The sequence below is a fragment of the Podarcis filfolensis genome (assembly GCF_964270895.1).
Source record: "Podarcis filfolensis genome assembly, chromosome: 6".
Lineage (NCBI taxonomy): Eukaryota > Metazoa > Chordata > Lepidosauria > Squamata > Lacertidae > Podarcis > Podarcis filfolensis.
Window position 1 is genome coordinate 98,917,154 of NC_139609.1, and position 20,765 is coordinate 98,937,918.

The following is a 20,765-nucleotide window of genomic DNA, read 5'->3' on the forward strand; positions in this document are numbered from 1 at the left end:
CTTCTTTATCCAACTCCTGCTTCCAAAAGTCAGAAAATTCTTTTGTCAAGTAGTCCACCAGGTTATCTCCTTCCTTTTCCGGCACAAGTCTGATCCTTAGGTTCCTCTCCTTACGTTGCATATCCTGCATAGAGAGTGCCAGCTCATACTCATCTAGTTTCTTGTACACTGGTGGAAACTTTTCCTCGGCAGCAGTTGCAATTTCTTTAGCTTCCTCAGCTATCTTTTGTGTTGTAGATGAATCTTCCAGTAATTTCCCAATTGCTTCTGCATTTGAGTTCACTTTGTTCCCAAGGTCAGTTATACTTTTTGTATTTAAATCAATTTTCCCAGAGATTTCTTCAATTTTCTTGTTTGTTTCAGCAATTTGTACTTTAGTTTCTACGCCTTGCTTTTTTAGTTCCTCCAATGAATCGTTTATCTTCTCCAAAACCTTAGCAAATGATTCTTCTGAAGACATTGCCTTCGCTTTTACCTTTGAGACAGCTGTAGTTCCAGAGGCCCCTGTTACAGAAGCCCTTCTTTGCTTGGGAAGTTCCACTTTGTATTGTCTGCCAGATCTCAAGGTCGCTTCTTGTGAATCCTCTTTCTCTTTACCATCTGCCATAACAAAGTCTTTTAGTCAAGGTCATTCCCACACTCTTAGGCTGTCAAACAAAGTTCTCAGATTTTAAACTCCACTTGTTGCTGAAACAATTTATAAATCCTCTAGAGGGCGTAAAGTCAGTCTTTTACTTTCTAGTTAGTCCCACACTCTCCAGAAAATTAAACAAAGGTCCTTCTAGTCCCTTTCAATTATTCTTTTCTCTTTCTGAAGGTTTCAAATCAATAATGTCCTGCAAGTATCTTTACTGTGCAACAAAATACATGTTTCAAGTTGAGAGTAGCCAAAGTCAGTCAAAGATACTTTTTTACCTTCTTGTAGCAACAGTCCTTAGCCGGTGCTTTTTCTCCGGCAGTCCGATCCCCAGGTAAAAGAGCAGCGGTAAATAACTCAATTTCTTTTAAATTGGCAGGAAAATACTTTAACGTCTTCTTCCCCCCCCCCCCTCCTGCCTTCGGGGAGGGAGTTCTTTACTTGGTGTTGAATTTCTTAGTTCCCGCAACTCTCCTTTCATACGGTTACAGCTTAAATGCCTTTCGCTTTGATCTTGCTGCAGAACGGAAAGCAGACTTCCTTTTTGGTGCTTGTCCGTCTCGGTGCCCAATTTCTTAAATTTTGATGTCCAATTTAATTTTAGAAGTCAATCCTACTCACGGATAGTTGTTCTTTTTAGTCCAAATTCACCGGAAGAAATCAGCGCTCTCCGCTAATGGCGACGCGGCTTCGCTTCGCAGGCTGGGTGAAAGCGACTCTCAGCACCGCTCCATATACCCACCGCTGATCCGCAGCCTTTAAAAAGGCTATTTCACAGCGTCGGGGGGGCGCAAAGGTGCCCGCCGAGTCTCCAGTTCACAGGCTACGCGCCTGTGATTTTTGAGGGTCCCCGCTCCGCCGTAGCTGGCAGGACCCGAACCTACGAAGCAGATCTCTCCCGGAGCTCCGGGAGAAATCCGCCATTAAGCGCTGGCGCTAACCGGAAGTTTTGTATAAACTCATTCCAAATGTTACCATATTTATCCATACAGAGTCTGTACCTGTAAGCTGTGCGTTCATAAATTGGCTGAAGGGTATCATATCTTCATTTTTCCAATTCCTCAATATCAATCTCTTGGCCATCATTAGGGCATGGAAAACCCATTTCATATTCATATATATATGTGTGTGTATAAATTTTTTATTTATTGTCTATTTAATAATATACGTTCACATCATTTCACTCCACTTCACGTCCCTGGCTTTTTAGAGCCTGCCCACTTCCTTCCCTCCCACCTCGTGGCTTTCAGAATTTACCTTTATCTTACTGCATTTTGTACATTTTCCAATTCTAATTACACACCTTACAAAATAACTCAAAATTTAAATCAATATAGAAAGGTAGAGAGTTTCTCATTACAAGTCTTCAAACAACCCTGCTAGTGATGCTAATTGCTTGGAGTAATCTTTCAGATGTCATATAAATTTCCTGGAAAATCCGTTTCCGTTGTCCCATTGATAATTTCCATACTACAGGTATATAGTATAAAGATTGTAACTTTTCCTGCGCAGTCAGGACTTTCTCCCCAGACTTGTTAAGTAAAGACACGTGTTTGAGAGAGACATTGCCCTTGTCCATCTCCAACACTGAGCTATCTTTGCTAACCCTTATACAACCATAAAGGGGTTCGATAAACTCTGAATATTATTTTCTGTTGTTTTAGTCTTAATTTTAAATCTAATTGCACCTTAGGTATTGAAGCTAATACATTATCCCACTGTCTGGGTAATAATGATAGGTGATGTGATGACAGAAGTAGCCCACCTTCGGGAATCCTGGCTCAAGAACATAAGAACACGAACATAAGAACAACTCTCCCCTCCTGGGGTTTCCAGCAACTTGCTGCCTCAGGTATGAAGGTAAGCAGAGCCATCCTGGCTAGGTGCTGCTGCTGCTAATAATAATAATAATAATAATAATTTATTATTCCTTACCTCTCTCGCCCTGACCTAGCCACTGTGATCCACGCGACGGTCACCTCCAGACTGGATTATTATAACTCGCTCTACGTGGGGCTGCCCTTGAGACTGACCCAGAAACTCCAGCGGGTGCAGAATGCCGCGGCGAGACTCCTTATGGGGTCTTCGCTGCGAGATCACATTCATCCGGTGCTATACCAGCTGCACTTGCTCCTGGTGGAGTACAGGATCAGGTTTAAGGTGCTGGTTTTAACCTTCAAAGCCCTATACGGCCTAGGACCCTCGTACCTACAGGACCGCCTCTCCTGGTATGCCCCACAGAGGAACTTACGGTCTTCAAATAAAATAATCCTGAAGATCCCAGGCCACAGAGAGGTTAGGCTGGCCTCAAGCAGAGCCAGGGCTTTTTCGGCTGTGGCCCCAATCTGGTGGAATGCTCTGTCACAAGAGACTAAGGCCCTGCGGGACTTGACATCTTTCCACAGGGCCTGCAAGACAGAGCTGTTCCACCAGGCCTTTGGTCAGGGCGCAGCCTGACTCCCTCCTTTGGCAATCTTTACAAAACTTTAGTTTATGGTTGCCATCAATTTTGATTTTAATTAATTTTTATAATGTTTTTATAATGTTGCACTATTTTAGTGTTGTTAGCCGCCCTGAGCCCGGCTTCGGCTGGGGAGGGCGGGATATAAATAAAATTTATTATTATTATTATTATTATTATTATTATTATTATTATTATTATTTATACCCCACCCATCTGGCTGGGTTTCCCCAGCCACTCTGGGCAGCTTCCAACGGAATATTAAAATACAATAACCTTTTAAACATTAAAAGCTTTCCTAAAGAAGGCTACCATCAGATGTCTTCTAAAAGTCTGATAGTTGTTCTTCTCTTTGACATCTGGTGGGAGAGCGCTCCACAGGGCGGGTGCCACCACCAAGAAGGCCCTCTGCCTGGTTTCCTGTAACTTGGCTTCTCACAATGAGGGAACCGCCAGAAGGCCCTCGGAGCTGGACCTCAGTGTCTGGGAAGAACGATAGGGGTGGAGACGCTCCTTCAGGTATACTGGGCCGAGGGCATTTAGAGCTTTAAAGGTCAGTACCAACACTTTGAATTGTGCTCAGAAATGTACTGGGAGCCAATGTAGGTCTTTCAAGACCGGTGTTATGTGGTCACAATAGTCCTCTTAATGAATTTGTATAATCCAGGGTTTGGGGGCACTAGGCTGGGGACAGCTGATAGAGGCAGGGGTCAGCCAGATACTTAATGGGTTTAGGAAAAGGGCATTTGATGCTTATGCCCACCATATTTGGGCCGGTCAGTCGTGCTGGGGCATCTATGCTGTCAAAGAAGAGAGACCAGGATACTGTTCTCAAAGCCAGTGATTACTGAAAACTCCCCCCCCCCAATATCCTCCATGTCTTCCCCACATCTTTAAAACCATTTGTGAGAATGGCCACTGCAAAATCATCTGTGGTCGAATTCCTTGGGATAATTATTTATGGTGTTCAGGGGAAAAAAACTTCCCTTTTTATTTAAATCTTGTTTCCAGGAATCTCGGTGAATGATGTTTCTGTTCTTGAGAAACTGTTGTCAGATCCTATTTCCTTTCCACTCCCAGCAATGTTAAAAAGTTCCCCACATGTCCTCATTTACCTTTAAATCTGCTCTCAGGAGTTTTAAGTGATGTCTCTGCATTTTGAGAAACTGTTGAGATCTCATTCCCTCCCGTGATGTTAGAAAGTTCCCCATACGCCCTTCACTGACCCTCTTCCTCAAGGATCCAAACCTTGTCTTTGGAGAGGTGATCCCTTCCCATCAGATCCCTTTCACAGGATTTATCCTTTTGAAGACAAGGGTGTCCGGTGAGGCCCACCCCACAAATTGAAAAACTCAGCTGAGCTGTGATTGTGTTTGTGTGTGTGTGTGTAACACATAGACTTCCTCCACCCACTGCTTTGCAGGGCTCTTTTTGCTTATAGAATCAGAATTCAAAATGACCTTAACAGATTGGGGAACTGGGCCCAAGCTGACAAAATGAATTTCAGTAGGGACAAATGCCAGGTTCTGTACTCTGGAAGGAAGAACCAGGTGCACAAATATAAGATGGGGGACACCTGGCTTACTAGCAGTACATCTAGGGGTCTTGGTGGACCACAAGCTTAGCTTGAGTCAACTATGTGGTGCAGCAGCCAAAAAAAGCTAATGCTATTCAAAGGCTGCATTGACAGAACCATCATGACCTGATCAAGGGAAGTAATAAAGGTAAAGGGACCCCTGACCATTGGGTCCATTCGTGGCCGACTCTGGGGTTGCGGTGCTCATCTCGCTTTATTGGCCGAGGGAGCCGGCATGACTAAGTCACTTCTGGCGAACCAGAGCAGCGCACGGAAACGCCATTTACCTTCCCGCCAGAGCGGTACCTATTTATCTACTTGCACTTTGGCGTGCTTTCGAACTTCTGGGTTGGCAGGAGCAGGAACCGAGCAATGGGAGCTCACCCCGTTGTGGGGATTCGAACCGCCGACCTTCTGATCGGCAAGTCCTAGGCTCTGTGGTTTAACCCACAGCGCCACCCGCGTCCCTCAAGGGAAGTAATCGTCCTGCTCTATTCTGCCTTGGTCAGATCACACCTGGAATTGGATGCTGACAAGCTGGAATGTGCGCAGCAGAGGGTGAACGAGATGATCAAGGATCTGGAAACCTAGCCTGATGAGGAGCGGTTGAAGGAGCTGGGTATGTTTAGCCTGAAAAAGAGGAGATATGAGAACTGACTCATGGAAGATGGAGCAAGCTTGTTTCAGACTAAGAATCGGGAAGAGCTTCCTGAGGGTGAGAGCTGTTTGACAATGGAATGGGCCTCCTCATTGGGAAGCTTTTACACAGTGGTTGGGTGGGCATCTGGCAGGGGTTCTTCAGCTGTGATTCCAGAGTTTGAAGGGCCCACAAGGGTCATCTAGTCCAACCCCCCTTCCAACCATAAATCTACAATTCCCCTCCTTCCAAGGGCTGCTGCCAGCAGAGCCAGCCCTGGGCTTGTGGTCCCCTCTCCCTGGCCTGGTGCCCAGGCTTCTTTGGGCGTGGGCCTTCCTCCTGCCCACCAACATGCCCTCCTTACTAGGAGCCTGCAGGGGGGGGCATGCGCTCTGTGGCTGTGGCTGGCTCACTTCCAGCTGGGCAAGCGGCTCTTGCATCAGGAGCAGCTGTGTCATCAGAGGTTGAGCAAAGCTGCTGCCTCTGCCTGTGCCAGAAACGGGCCTTACTTCACCCCTCTTGCTTCACCCCTGTCTGGTCTCTTCCGGAGAGGAGGGAGGGGACACATTGCTCAGAGGGTACATTTGTCACACCGGGGGGGGGGCTTCCTTCCCTTGGAGGCCATTCCAGATCTGTTGACCAGAGACTGAGGCTTGCTAGGCTTATGGTGCCATTCTTCATCTGGTTCCCTAAGTGCCCTGGACTGATCTGGTCCAAAGAAGAAAGTGCTGGGCTTGGGACTGGTTCAAATGACCAGTTTAGGGTGGTGTTAAGAACATCAGAAGAGCATCTGCTGGATCAGGCCCAAGGCCCATCCAGTCCAGCATCCTCTTCTCACAATGGCCAACCCCTGAGTTTGTTTCTCTAAGCTAGGTCACCTCAGAGGAATTGATTTCATTCAGTTTAATACTCACATGCTGCTTTTCCAACAACAAAGCAGCTCACAAGAATCACAACAGCAATATGCATACATTGCAATCATTACAGTATCAAAAAACAGTTGTTGACATCTGTCGGTCTTGAGAGACAATGGAGTATGCCTCCGGGGGTCAAGTCAAACTGCTGGAGAATCACAGCAGCTGCTGTGGATGCAGAGACTGGTGACTTCTAGCTCAGGGGTCAGCAACCTTTTTCAGCTGTGGACCGGTCCAACGTCCCTCAGACCATGTGGTGGGCCAGACTATATTTTGAAAATAAAAATAAACATGAATGAATTCCTATGCCCCACAAATAACCCAGAGGTGCATTTTAAATAAAAGGACACATTCTACTCATATAAAAACACTCTGATTCCCGGACCGTCTGTGGGCTGGATTGAGAAGGCGATTCGGCTGGATTCGGCCCATGGGCCAAAGGTTGCCTACCCCTGTTCTAACTGCTACCTGCGGTGTTTTTGCTGTTGGCAGCACCAAAGTAACCTTTCTGGGGCGCCAGCCTGGGCAGTGTGTCTGGAGGTCCTGGGCTGCCCAGATGACAAGACCCCTGTTGCAACAGGGTCCTCACTCACCACACGCAGGAGGGAGGAGGAACCCAGAACAATGGCACGCAAGGTCTTATATAGACTTTTGAAATTGCCCACCCTGTAGCTCAAGACCACCCCCAAAACATCATACATACGTCACAGAAGGAGGCAGTCTACAACAGAAATCCTGTCTGCCAGGATACCTGACAGTGGTCACTGATTACTTTACCTGGGCAGCATGGCCATTCTTTTGTGAAGGTAAATACTTTAATTCCTGAATCCAGGTCGCAGGCTCACCCTATTCATACACAAATATGCTCTTAAGACAGGTAAGCAAAAGACAATGGAGAGGCTTTACCATTTCCTTCCTCCTTGCAGAGAAACATTTGAGGTCAATTTGGGAGAGTCAAAATGGTTTCAGGATTGTTCTCCTGTACTATTTCAGACATGTGGTTTATATACTGTACTTATGTATGTGTTTACCTTGTAAATTTATGAACATTTAATTTATATATTTGATACCTTAAATTCCTATAACACTCACTACCTTTCCAGGCAGCAAGCCTCACCTGCCCCTCACTTCCCTCTGCAGCATGTGCAGAAACCACCTTCTCGACTGTTGAACCCACTGCTGGTCTCATCCACTCGATCCACTGGAGCCAGTCTTCACACGTAGGGTGTGTCGCTAACTCCCCAAGAGTTTGAGACCCACCAGCTCCCCTTGCCTGTTTAGCCAGCCAGTCGAAGCCTTTCCCAGGGTTGTCGCTGCTCTGGCATGCTGACAGCTGCCAGGAGCCGCAGGTGAGAGCTGAGTGCAGGGTGGGGACCAAAGGCAGACAATCTACAAACACACACTGTTCCCCACCAGAGGTACCGCCCCTTCCCCAACACCCCAAAACACAATAGCACATAAAACAAGCTACTACAGTGGATGCTTGGGTTGTGAATGTGATCCGTGCGGGAGGCACATTTGCAACCCGCAGCATTCGCAACCTGCAGCACCGCGCGTGCACAGACACAGGTTGCGATTCGGCACTTCCGTGCATGCGCAAAGCGTGATTTAGCGCTTCTGTGCATGTGCGACCGCCAAAATCCGGAAGTAACCTGTTCTGGTACTTCTGGGTTTTGGCATGTCCGTAACCCGACAAAACACAACCTGAAGCGTCTGTAACACGAGGTATGACTGTACTGCTATAAATTCATCACAACAATTGATGCAACACAGTAAAGTCTTAATGTCCACCATATCTCTGGGTTCAGGGACCTTGTTGCCAGTCAGGATGTGGCCCAAGGAATCTGCCTCCTCCTGGCTCAGAAGTGGCCTCTTAGCCCAAGAGGCAGGACAGAGGAGATGCTGTGGAAGGAGGAGGGGTCTCCGGAGTGCTGAATCCACTGTGAGAAGAAGATGCTGGACTAGGTGGGCCATTGCCTGACCCAGCAGATGCTCTTCTTACCCCACGGTTTCTGCTGGAGGCTGGAGCCTGCCCCAAGCCCTCTCCTTGACCTCCAGCGAGAGGCTCTCGGGGTTTTGTTATTTCCCCAGAGGCTCCTCCTTGGCCTTCTGCAGTCCCAGCGTTGAGGTTTCCTGGTTTCCAGCACATCTCAGGGGTTGCTGATTCATCAGCCAGGTTGGTTTACAAAAGGGGGAGAAAAACCAGCCGAGTGTGGCAAAACGAGTGAGAACAACAAGGCTGGGCTGGAGACACGGAGCCTGAGCGGTTGGGTCACATGAACTGCAGGGCCAGCTGGGAATGAGGGGCTTGGGCTGTGACCACGCTGCTCTGGGGCTGACCCCTGGCCCTTTGGCCTCTGCCCTGATTTGCTCCCATCAGCCTTCCCCAAGCTGAGGCCCTGCAGATATTTTGACCTGTAGCTCCCATCAGCTGCGGCAGAAGCATTTGGAGACGCCAGCTTGCCAAAGACGTGCTCTGATCATTTCCCCAGCCTTGACCTGAGGGTCCAGGGCGAGCTGGTTGTGGCTGCTCCCAGGCAACTTTGGAACTCCATTCCTGGAGAAGTTACTGGCTCCCTCCTTGCTGTCCTTTGGCCGACGGGTGAAGAACTTCCTATTCCAACAGGCCTTTGGGAATGGCTGCTTTTAAGGAAAAGGCTGGTGCTGTGATGCTTTTATTGTAATGATTTGCATGTTTTAATAGAATGTGTACGCATGCGTGTGTAGTTTTAATTCTGAACGTTTAATTGGTTTTTATTCTTATTTTTCCTGTGTTGTTAGCTGTTTCCATTTTTATCTGTTAGCCACCTTGAGTTCCCGTCAGGGAAAAAGGCGGAATGCAAGTGATTACTATAATAATAATAAAATACAAAAAGAATATTGAAAACCGTTTCAAAAAATGCAGAACCCTACAAATAAGGATGGCAGCGTCGCTTGGGCCTCCAGTGCAGGGACCTCATCCATCCATCATTCAACCCCTGACCACATCGTCATCTGAGGCGCTTGGGAGGCTCCTGGTGGAGGAGCATTCAGCGGCTGCTTTGGAGACAAGCAAACCCCTGCCTGCAGCAAGTTCTGCCTCGTGAGCATAGTGTGTTTATTTATGTAACTGCATTTCTATCCCACCTTTTTTTTTCTCTCCAAGAAGTTCAAGGTGGCCTTTTATCCCCCTGCTTTTACCCTCACAGCAACCTTGTGAGGTAGGTTAGAGTGAGAGGCAGCAGCTGGCCTAGTGGGGTTGCAGACCCTCGTTTCCCAGAGCCTGGTCCATTCTTAACCAATTCACCACCAGGGGCTGTTCCAGCAATCCCAGCACTGCCTCCCTTCCGTGGTCCAGCGATGCCCACTGAGCTCTTGTGCTGCTCTTTCCATGCCATGCAGCGCTCTCTGTCCTCAAGCCTTTCCCAAGGCGTCTGTACCTGCTCCTGCCCTTGCGGAAGGTGGCAAGAGTTTGTGCAGGAAGGCCTTTCTGATGCAGAGACAGTGGAACCGACTCCCTGGGAAGGCGGTGGACTCTCTTTCCTTGGAGGTTTCTAAGCAGAGACTGGAAAGCTTCCCGTCGAGGATTCTCAAGCTGTGAATCCTGCACTGCAGGTGGTTGGGCTAGATGAGCTTTGGGGTTCCCGCCATCTACAGTTCTGTGAGTCTGGGAAAGTGCCCCCGAGACTCCCCTCATGCTTTTTGTTCACGATGTGTGAGAGCGTTGCCAGTGTGATGGGCTGCAAGGTTTTACTAGTTCCAGGGGTTCTTTAGCTGTGGCTCCTGCATTGCGAGGGGTTGAGCCAAATGACCCTCCCATTAAACGTGGATACTGCCCTTTCCTCCAAAGAGCCCAGGGTGCCCAACTTGTTGATCCTAGAACAATACCACGAAAACCTCTGGAAAATAGTTCCAAATAAATTGCTTTAAAACAGTTAAGAACTCCTCAAAGCAGTCACCTGCTCTCAGACTTGGCAGTTTCAGGGTTGCCAGGGGCAGAACTTCCAACCACCACATCCCTGGGCAGACAGGTGTGCCTTTAAATTTCCCCTAGGAGTTCACAGTGAGGAAGAGACATGCCTCACTAAGGAGGGCATTCCCCTGTTTTTGCTGCTCCTGAGGTGGTTGGTTTTGGGGAAGTGGTGTTTTCAAGTCCTTGGGTCCCAAGCCATTTAAGGAGTCTTATGAGCCTTGTGTGCTATTACTAATGCCTTGAATTAGCCAGTCCCTTGCTCTGAGAACCAGTGACACATGCTTGCATCAGGCTGCCCTGTTTGCCAAACGAGCGGCTGCTGTCTGCATAGCAACAGTCTCCAGACCGTCTTCAAGGGCAGCCTCACACAGAGCATATTACAGTAGTCCAGCTGGGAGGTCACCAGAGCGTGGACAGCCGAGGTCCAGGAAGAGCTGCTGAGCCAGCCTAAAGGGGGCACAAGCACTTCTGCACCCAGAAACCACTTGAGACTGCAGTGACAAGTTGGAATCCAGGAACAGCCTTAGGCTCCTGTTCCTTCAGGAGGAGAGCTGCCCCTCCCAGAACAGGTCAGACACCTCCCTCCTTCACCTGGGAACCCCGCACGTTCCCGCCTCTGTCTTATCCGGAGTCAACGTCAGTTTATTGGCCCCCTTCCGGCTCCTCACTGTTCCCAGATGCACTGCTCAACATCTTCACAGCCTCTCTTGATCTTAATGGACTGGAGAGGCAGAGCTGCTTGCTGCTAGCATATTGGTGGTGCTGTGTTCCCCATCCAAGGAGGACAGTTCCCTGTGGTCTCATACGGAATGGCATAGGAGACGGGCCAGGCCCTTGTGGGACCCCACAACTCAAAGCCATGGGACTGAGCAGCGGCCTCCTGCCACTATCTGTTAGCAACTACAGTGGTACCTCGGCTTACAGGCGCTTCAGGTTACAGACTCCACTAACCCAGAAATAGTACCTCGGGTTAAGAACTTTGCTTCAGGTTGAGAACAGAAATTGCACAGGGGCGGCAGCGGGAGGCCCCATTAGCTAAAGTGGTGCTTCAGGTTAAGAACAGTTTCAGATTAAGAACAGACCTCCGGAATGAATTCAGTACTTAACCCGAGGTATCACTGTATAGGTAGGAACAGAACCACTGTAATAGTGGACCTTCAGCTCCCACCCCCTGAGTCGCTCCAGAAGGAGTCTGTGGTCAATGGTGCCAAAAACCACAGAGAGGTCAAGGAGAACCAACAGGGTCACACTCGCCCTGGTTCCCAATAAAGGCAATCAACCAGGGTGGCTAAGGCTGTTTTGGTGCCAACGCTGGGCCTGAAACCAGACTGCAGTGGCTCTAGCTTTTCTTGCTTCCTCCAGGCATATCTTAGAATCATAGAATCATAGAGTTGGAAGAGACCCCAAGGGCCATCGAGTCCAACCCCCTGCCAAGCAGGAAACACCATCAGAGCACTCCTGACATATGGTTGTCAAGCCTCTGCTTAAAGACCTCCAAAGAAGGAGACTCCACCACACTCCTTGGCAGCAAATTCCACTGTCGAACAGCTCTTACTGTCAGGAAGTTCTTCCTAATGTTTAGGTGGAATCTTCTTTCTTGTAGTTTGGATCCATTGCTCCGTGTCCGCTTCTCTGGAGCAGCAGAAAACAACCTTTCTCCCTCCTCTATGTGACATCCTTTTATATATTTGAACATGGCTATCATATCACCCCTTAACCTCCTCTTCTCCAGGCTAAACATGCCCAGCTCCCTTAGCCGTTCCTCATAAGGCATCGTTTCCAGGCCTTTGACCATTTTGGTTGCCCTCCTCTGGACACATTCCAGTTTGTCAGTGTCCTTCTTGAACTGTGGTGCCCAGAACTGGACACAGTACTCCAGGTGAGGTCTGACCAGAGCAGAATACAGTGGCACTATTACTTCCCTTGATCTAGATGCTATATTCCTATTGATGCAGCCCAGAATTTCATTGGCTTTTTTAGCTGCCGCGTCACACTGTTGGCTCATGTCAAGTTTGTGGTCAACCAAGACTCCTAGATCCTTTTCACATGTAGTGCTCTCAAGCCAGGTGTCACCCATCTTGTATTTGTGCCTCTCATTTTTTTTTGCCCAAGTGCAATACTTTACATTTCTCCCTGTTAAAATTCATCTTGTTTGTTTTGGCCCAGTTCTCTAATCTGTCAAGGTCGTTTTGAAGTGTGATCCTGTCCTCTGGGGTGTTAGCCACCCCTCCCAGTTTGGTGTCATCTGCAAATTTGATCAGGATGCCCTGTCATCCAAGTCGTTGATAAAGATGTTGAATAAGACCGGGTCCAAGACAGAATCCTGTGGCACCCCACTAGTCACTCTTCTTGACCTCCCTTCATCCAGGAAGGGGATGTTAGAGGCTGGACAGCAGTTTTCTCAAAACCTATGGATCCAGAGAGGGCTTCTTCAAGAGGAGCTTCACCGCTGCCCCTTCCAAGGCAGAGGGCATTTTATCAGCCCTGATGGGCAGGGACCAAGGGGGCAGATAGCCTGACACTGCAACATCCGAAACTGATCCCAAACGGTGTGATTAGATGGTGTTCCAGGGGCCTCTGATGGAGCTGAAACAATTCAGTGGACCTGAAGAGGACTATCCCTGGAGTGGGACAGTAAGGGGGCTGGGCTCGGGCACAGATTGGGAATATCAGGCTCACTGGACGTGAGCCCATGACCTGCTTTTGCAGGGAACCCCCTAATGGGTGTGTGAGAGGCAAAGTCACCTTTCAGACTCCTTGTGAGCAGAGCCAAGCCTGGCAGGATCCATGCGCTCTGTGCATGGAATTAGGAAGCCTCCCTCTCTCCCCAGAAGCGATGGTGGATTTGCTGTGGCCGTGGGCATCTCGTGCCTCCACTGCTCCGTCACGGGAAGGAGTCCACTGCTGCCCCTTCCTCCCCACCAGGCTGACATCACCAGCCCCACGGTGGGCGCACCAATCCCAACCTATTCCTTAAGCTCTTCCTAGAGATTGGAAACAGGACCTGGGAATCAGCTGGGTGCTTTTGGGGATGCTGGAGGAAGGATCCTGGCCTCTTCTGTGCCCCTCGGGACGAGGTGTTTGTGGCTGGTGCTGAGCAGGCACCTCAGCTGGGCTCCTGCACCACGACCTGCTCCTGGCCCAGGCCGGCTTTGATGTGGCAATCTGAGCTATGTTCATCCTGGGCTGGCGTCACTTTCACATTCTGCTGACTTCCTCTGGCTCTTGGCTCAAGCCCAGCCCTGGCTGGGAAATGGACCCCACGGCCTGCCAGGAAGGCAGTCCCCCCTCCCCCAGGTAGGTGAGCCCTTCCGTGCTCCAGAGGGCCTGGGGGGCCTCATTCCCCTCTTGTTCTGACCACTGCAGAGGGAGGCAAAGATGTCCTTCCTGGGGGCTGGTCCCTCCCAGTCCTGATTCTGGAGGGCAGCAGGAGGAGGGGGCTGCTGCAGCTGCCTGCGTTTTGGGCATGGCTCACCTTGCCCGCTCCTGCCCTCCTCCAAGACAGACAACCTTACCTGTCTCAGCCATCCACGCAGACTGTTTAGGGGCTTGAGAGTGTGTGAGCAGACTTTGTAATGGGAGGAGGCAGGCCTTGCAGAGGAGGAATGCTGGGGGCAGGCAGAGGAGAGAAATGGTTAGGGTTCAAACTGAGCCATGAAGCTCACTGGGTGACCTTGGGCCAGCCTAACCTACCTCACAGGGTTGTTGTGAGGATAAAATAGGGGAGGGAGGCCAACTCTGCACACCACCTTGACCTCCTTGCAGGAAATGGGGGCTGTGAATGTAATTGTGTGATTTGTACCCCACCCATCTCACTGGGGTTCCCCAGCCACTCTAGGCGGCTTGCAACACATGTAAAAACATAATAAAAAACCAAACATTAAAAGCCTCCCAATAAAGGGCTGCCTTCAGAGGTTTTATAGCTGCTCATCTCCTTGTCACCTGTAGGAAGGGCGTTCCACAGGGCGGGTGCCACCACCAAGAAGGCCCTCTGCCTGGTTTCCTGCAACCTCATTTCTCGCAATGAGGGAACCGCCAGAAGGCCCTCGGTGCTGGACCTCAGTGTCCGGGCAGAAAGATGGGGGGTGGAGACGCTCCTCCAGGTATTCTGGGCTGAGGGCGTTTAGGGCTTTAAAGGTCAGCACCAACACAGAATGGTGCTCAGAAACATACTGGGAGCCAATCAATCAATCAATCGGAAAGAGCATGAATAGTGGATGTCAGGCTTGCAGGTTGCGAGTCTGTGGCCTCCTCACAATGGGAAGGACTGAAGCCTTCCCCTCCCCCACTGCAGGAGGAGACACCTTCCCAGTTAACTGATGGACACCCCACCCCCAAACTGGGGCTCTCAGGTTTTGGGGGCTCTTAATCTCAGTCGTAGTGGCTGGGACCGATGGGAGCTGACAGTGAACACACACACACATGCCATGCTGGGGTCAGAGGTGTAGGAAGGGGGGTGGGGGGCGGACTGCCCCAGGTGTCATCGCTGAGGGGGGTGACATTCTGCCCACTGCCCGCCCGCGACTCCCAAGCCTACCCCGAGCTGTTAATGTATGTGTGGGGGGGTGCCAATAATTTTTTCGCACCAGGTACCACCTGACCTGCTACACTTCTGGCTGGGATCCCTCGACTTCTCCTGCCCCCTGGAAGGGACTGGACTACCCCAGCCCCACTCAGTGCTACGAATCTGTGATAGCTTGGGAAGGTTTTTGCAACTTGACGTCTCTCCCCTCCACCAGCCGCACAGAGATCATATTTGTTGGTTTTGTTCTTGCTATTATTATTCATATCTTTATGTTTGTATCTTATTGTTATCTATGTGGAAATCGTTTCAGTTTGGCTGCACGCTTTTTGTTGTGTTTTCACTACTGCTTCTGACTTTTGTTATGTTTGTAACTATGCAAATCTTGTTGTGTTGTCAGCCGCCTTGTGCGTGGCTTTAACCATGCAAGGGCGGCACACAACAATGACGATCTTGCAACCCAGGGGGCATCTTCCCTGCCTCCTGCATGTTGAAACTGGAGCTGCCCCAAAATGGTATCGCCCCCAAACTTGGGCTCATCCACACTCCATTTGTCATGGGTCCGAGATGTTATTTCTTTGTCCAAATTGATGTTTGTTCTGACTCAGCAGAAAACACCTGGTTTTCCCAGGGAAAGCAGTAGGACCAAAACAGAACTTCTCAGACCCATGCCTGGACCTCTCTAGCCGTGGGGTGTGTGTTGGGGGGTGGTGAGGGTTTTAAGAGTCCTTCTCCAGCCCTGGACAAAGCAGTGGGTGATGGCCCAGTGTTTCAGAATGGACCAGCCCTGCTGCACAAGAGCTGCCTCTGCTGCTGGAGAGAAGGGTTGTTGCACAACTGCCTTCGTGTCCTCTCCTGCTCCCAGAGCAGCTGGGATTTGACGGGTCCTGCTGCACAGAGAGAGGGAGCAGCGCCGGGTGGGGATTCCCAGAGAGACTGGCTGCCGTGACTCAAGAGGCAGTGGGTGGTGATTTCTTGAGCCCTCTTCCCTTTTCGGCCTGTGGGAATCTGCAGACTCATGCACAACCTGCCCAGGGGGAGAGGAAAGGCTGAGCCCGTTCTTAGGGTGGCTTGAGACCTTGTGGAATCACCTGCTTCTGATAAATCTGGCCTGGTTCTCCAAACTGTCCACCCCTCTGGCCACTAAGAGCCCTCCAATTCGCAAGGGTCTACAAGAGAGCCCCCCACCGGGACCCTGCAGCCATCTCTTCCTGGACTCTCTCCGCATCTGCTGTTCCACCAAACAGAAGTAGTTCTGGGGCTCAGGCAAGGGTGATTAATTCTAGGGGACTCAGGGTGACAAAGAAGACTTGGGTTTTGGGACCATATATAGACTGAGGATCTTGAGAGGTTGCGGGTGATCTCATGTGGGAAGTGAGTGTGGAAATCCTTCGAAAGGGTGTCTCAACAGCTCAGAGTCGGACCTGGCTGCTCACCCTCTCTTGAGAACACGAGAGATTTTGCAAAGCCCCCGAGTGAACACAAAGCAGCAGACCTTTGTGCACAGGCAGTTGTTGGTGTCCGCACTGCTAATGGCAAACCGGGAAAGAAACTGGATAAAAGGAGGCACTTCTTCATGCAGGGCATAGCTGAACTTTGTATATAATTTTTATTAAATTTTCTGTTTTACAATTTAAAATACTCATTTTTACATCCTTAAAATATCAATGAGTTCCGTTCTTCTCTTTCCATGGTTCTTTTCATCTCAATAATCCCTGCATATTTTACAAAAACTAGATCATTCAGTATTCCATTATTGCATCCATCAAAGCTTATCTACACCATTGAATTCATCTTAATGCTGCCAGTGTTTTCAGCTGTACACAACTATTTCCCATATATTCAATAAACATTTTCCAATCTTCTCTAAATGTATGTTCTTCTTGTTCCCTTATTCTATATGTTACATCTGCAAACTGTGCATATTCCATCATTTTAAGTTGCCTTTCTTCTTTAGTTGGGACCTTGCTCGTTTTCCATTTTTGGACTAACAAAACATGGGCTGCGGTAGTAGCATACATAAATAACCTTTTTTGACACCAGGGAATTTCATTCTGAATTATCCCCAACAGAAAGGACTCTGGTTTTTTTTGGGGGGAAAGTACTTTTAAACATCTTTTTCAATTCATTATGAATCATTTCCCAATACAGTGGTACCTTGGGTTACAGACGCTTCAGGTTACAGACGCTTCAGGTTACAGACTCCGCTAACCCAGAAATAGTACCTCGGGTTAAGAACTTTACTTCAGGATGAGAACAGAAATTGTGCGGCAGTGGTGTGGCGGCAGCAGGAGGCCCCATTAGCTAAAGTTAAGAACATGTTAAGAACAGTGTCAGGTAAAGAACGGACCTCCAGAACGAATTAAGTTCTTAACCCGAGGTACCACTGTATAGTTGAACTTTGAAAGTCACTCTCACGAGGCAGTGACGGCCACCGACCTGGATGGATCAGGCCCAAGGAAACCCATCTGGTCCAACACCCTGTTCTCACAGAAGCTGACCTGATGCCCTAATGGGCAACCAGCAAGCGGGATCTGAGCCCTCCGTCCTCCTGTGGTTTGCAGCAAATGACATACAGAAGCCTTGCTACCTCGCATTGAGGAGGCAGAGGGCTGAGGCATCATAGCCAGAAGCCATTGCTCTCCCTCTCCTCCATAATTCTAGTTACAGGTAGGGAGCCATGTTGGTCTGCCGTAGTCGAAACAAAATAAAGAAATTCCTTCCAGTAGCACCTTGTTGTTGTTGTTTAGTCGTGTCTGCCTCTTCGTGACCCCCTGGACCAGAGCACGCCAGGCACTCCTGTCTTCCACTGCCTCCCGCAGTTTGGTCAAACTCATGCTGGTAGCTTCGAGAACACTGTCCCACCATCTCATTCTCCTTGTGCCCTCCATCTTTCCCAACATCAGGGTCTTTTCCAGGGAGTCTTCTCTTCTCATGAGGTGGCCAGAGTCTTGGAGCCTCAGCTTCTTTCGGCTTTGGCCCAGCCGCTTCATCAGCTCTGAATCTACTTGTACTTGTCCTCCGCTCTTCCTCAGTAGCATGTTAGACGCCTTCCGACCTGAGGGGCTCATCTTCCAGCGTCATTACTTTTATATGCCTGTTGTCTTTGTCCATGGAGTTTTCTTGGCAGGGATACTGGAGTGGCTTGCCGGTTCCTCCTCCAGATGGATCACGTTTGGTCAAACTCTCCACTATGACTTGTCCATCTTGGGTGGTCCTGCACGGCATAGCTCATAGCTTCTCTGAGTTATTCAAGCCCCTTCGCCACGGCAAGGTAGTGATCCATGAAGGGGAGTAGCACCTTAGAGACCAACTAAGTTTGCTATTGGTATGAGCTTTCGTGTGCATGCACACTTCTTCAGATACCACACTTCTTCAGATACACTTTGCATGCACACGAGAGCTCATACCAATAGCAAACTTAGTTGGTCTCTAAGGTGCTACTGGAAGGAATTTTTTAATTTTGTTTCCTCTCCTCCATGAATTTGTCCAGATCTCTTTTCTCCAGGCAGAACATGAAGTGCTGAGTGGATGCAGACAAATAGGTGCTTAAAAGGCACTAAATTAGATCCCAGAAACTCTCCTAGGAATGCTAATAAGTGAAGTTTCTAAAAATCTTTCTTGGATGTCCCGACTGAAGGAAAGAAACTGGAAATAAAACACCCAATGTTTCTTTACAATACACGCATTCATGGACGGATTGATTTTCAGACGTTTCCGAATGTTGATGCAAACATGCCCCCGGCAGTATCTCTCTCAGGTGGCCCTCCCCTTCCCCTTGGGTTTCCCCCCCTGACACATGGAGGATCCTCACCCACACTGTCTAGGCTGAGGGCAGGGGAAGTCCATCTGGGGCCTCAGAGCCTGTTGCTACAAGCATAGCCATCAAAAACAGCTCTGTGAGGGCCAAGGAATGCTGCCTGGGCTCTCGGAGGCGTGGGCTGGAGCCTCTGCGCTGCTGACGGAGAGACGCACCCTCTGGGAGTCCACTGCCTTCTCTCGGCCAGAACCAGGAGCGTCCAGATGTGCCGTCCAAAGGTTCCCTTGCTGATTCCTTGCTCTTGGAAGTTACAGGGGGAAGTCGAGCCAGTTCCAGAGGTTTCCATAGATGATGATGACTATTATTTTAATTTTTAAATTTGTATACCACCCTTCATCATCTCAGGATGGGTCACAACATAGATATACAAGATAAAAACACAAAATTCATAATGAAAACAAGAACAACACACACACACACACTCACTCACTCTCTCTCACTCACACACACACATTTAAAAGGGTGAAGGATGTTAATCGGCCAGGGCTGCAAAGCCATAGGATCTGTAGATCTAGCCCCAAGAACGTAAAAATACGGAACGCTTTGTGAATTTGTGTGTCCTTCTCTGTATTGTTCCAGCTTCAGGATACGTGCTGCTGAAGCAACTCTACAATTGTAGAGTTGTGAAGGTATATAAAGGTCCTCTAGTCCAACCCCTTCAATGTAGGAATCATAACAGCTGTTATTTATTTTATTTGCTTATCACATTTCTATCCCAGCTGGAGGTGACTTACATGGTCCCCCCGCTCCTCATTTAATCCCCACAACAGCCCTGTGAGGTGGGTTAGGCCAAAAGAGGTCACCCCCCCGTGAGCTCCAGGTCTCTCCCAGGTCCAATTCTGGCTCTCCAACCACCAGACCAGGCTGGCTCTCCCTTCTGCCCCTTCTGTGCCCCCCATGCTGGCCAGGGCTGGAGGAGACGCTGCAGGCTCAGCCGTCCGGAGGGCATCAGGGAGAGGCTGGGCTAGGGGCTGCCTGCCCCCCTGCCTGCATCTGCCGGTTTGTTTGGTTTGTTCCCCGTGTGCAGGATCAGAACCGCTTCCCTCCCTCGGACACTCTGTCCTCCTGCCGCTCTTGCGGGTTTGTGCTGTGAGGCAACAGGCAGAGGGTTTCCTAGCACAGATCACTCTCCCCACCCCCCGCTGCCACCACCCTCAACAGACATGTGCGCAGGCCATGGCACCGTGTCCTCAGAGCTCAGCCCTCGGCTGAACCTCCCTGGCACTCCCCGAGAACCTTTCCTGAAGAGACAGAGACACCACAAGCCCAGCAATGTCTTCCATGCCACTCACAGCACCTTTGGGTGAGCTGGCTGGGCGTAGGTGAAAATGGTGCTCTCTTGGCCAGAAAAAAACCCCCCACCACAGACCCAGCCCAGTGCTGGACCCCCAAGTGCAGTGCTTCCCCCTGGCACATGGGGTCCCACAGGGTGAGATGAGGTCTCCTCACACCACCCCTGCGAGGCGGCTGGTAGAGAAGAACGCTAGGAAAAGCTTTCTGAGAGCTGTTTGACAGCGGGACAGATGACCTGGGAAGGTGGTGGACTCTCCTTCCTCACAGGTTTTGGGTGGGAATCCTCCAGGGATTCTTGCATTGCAGGGGGGTGGGCTAGAGGACCTTTGGGGGCCCCTTCCAAGCCCACAGTTCTGTGATTCTATGAAAGGGAAGACCTGATGGGAGAGGAGTTCAGCTGCGTGTCTCGCCAGCTTTGCCCACGTATCTCGAGCACCTTCCACTCCTGAGCATGCATTCCGTGGCATCAGTGGGGAGAGACTCTGAGCACATGCAGAGTGCTGCTCTGTCTCTATTCCTTATATACCTGCAAGGAGGAGGAGGGAAAGGGGGAGACTGTTCTTGCCACCGAGAGGAAGTGTGTCTCCTGGGCAGGCCTGACTCCTCACGATTTGTGAGGGTGGCTGGACTGTTTGTGGAGATGCCAGGACAGGGGCAGGGGCTGCGTCTGCAGGGCCAGATCCGCAGCTCAAAGGACCTATGGCACGGCCAGGAAGCCAGTCCTGTGTGGGTGCAAGAGAAGTTTATATCCATGCATACTTCTGAGCACAATTCAAAGTGTTGGTGCTGACCTTTAAAGCCCTAAACGGCCTCGGCCCAGTATACCTGAAGGAGTGTCTTCACCTCCATTGTTCTGCCCGGACACTGAGGTCCAGCGCCGAGGGCCTTCTGGCGGTTCCCTTGCTGTGAGAAGCCAAGTTACAGGGAACCAGGCAGAGGGCCTTCTCGGTGGT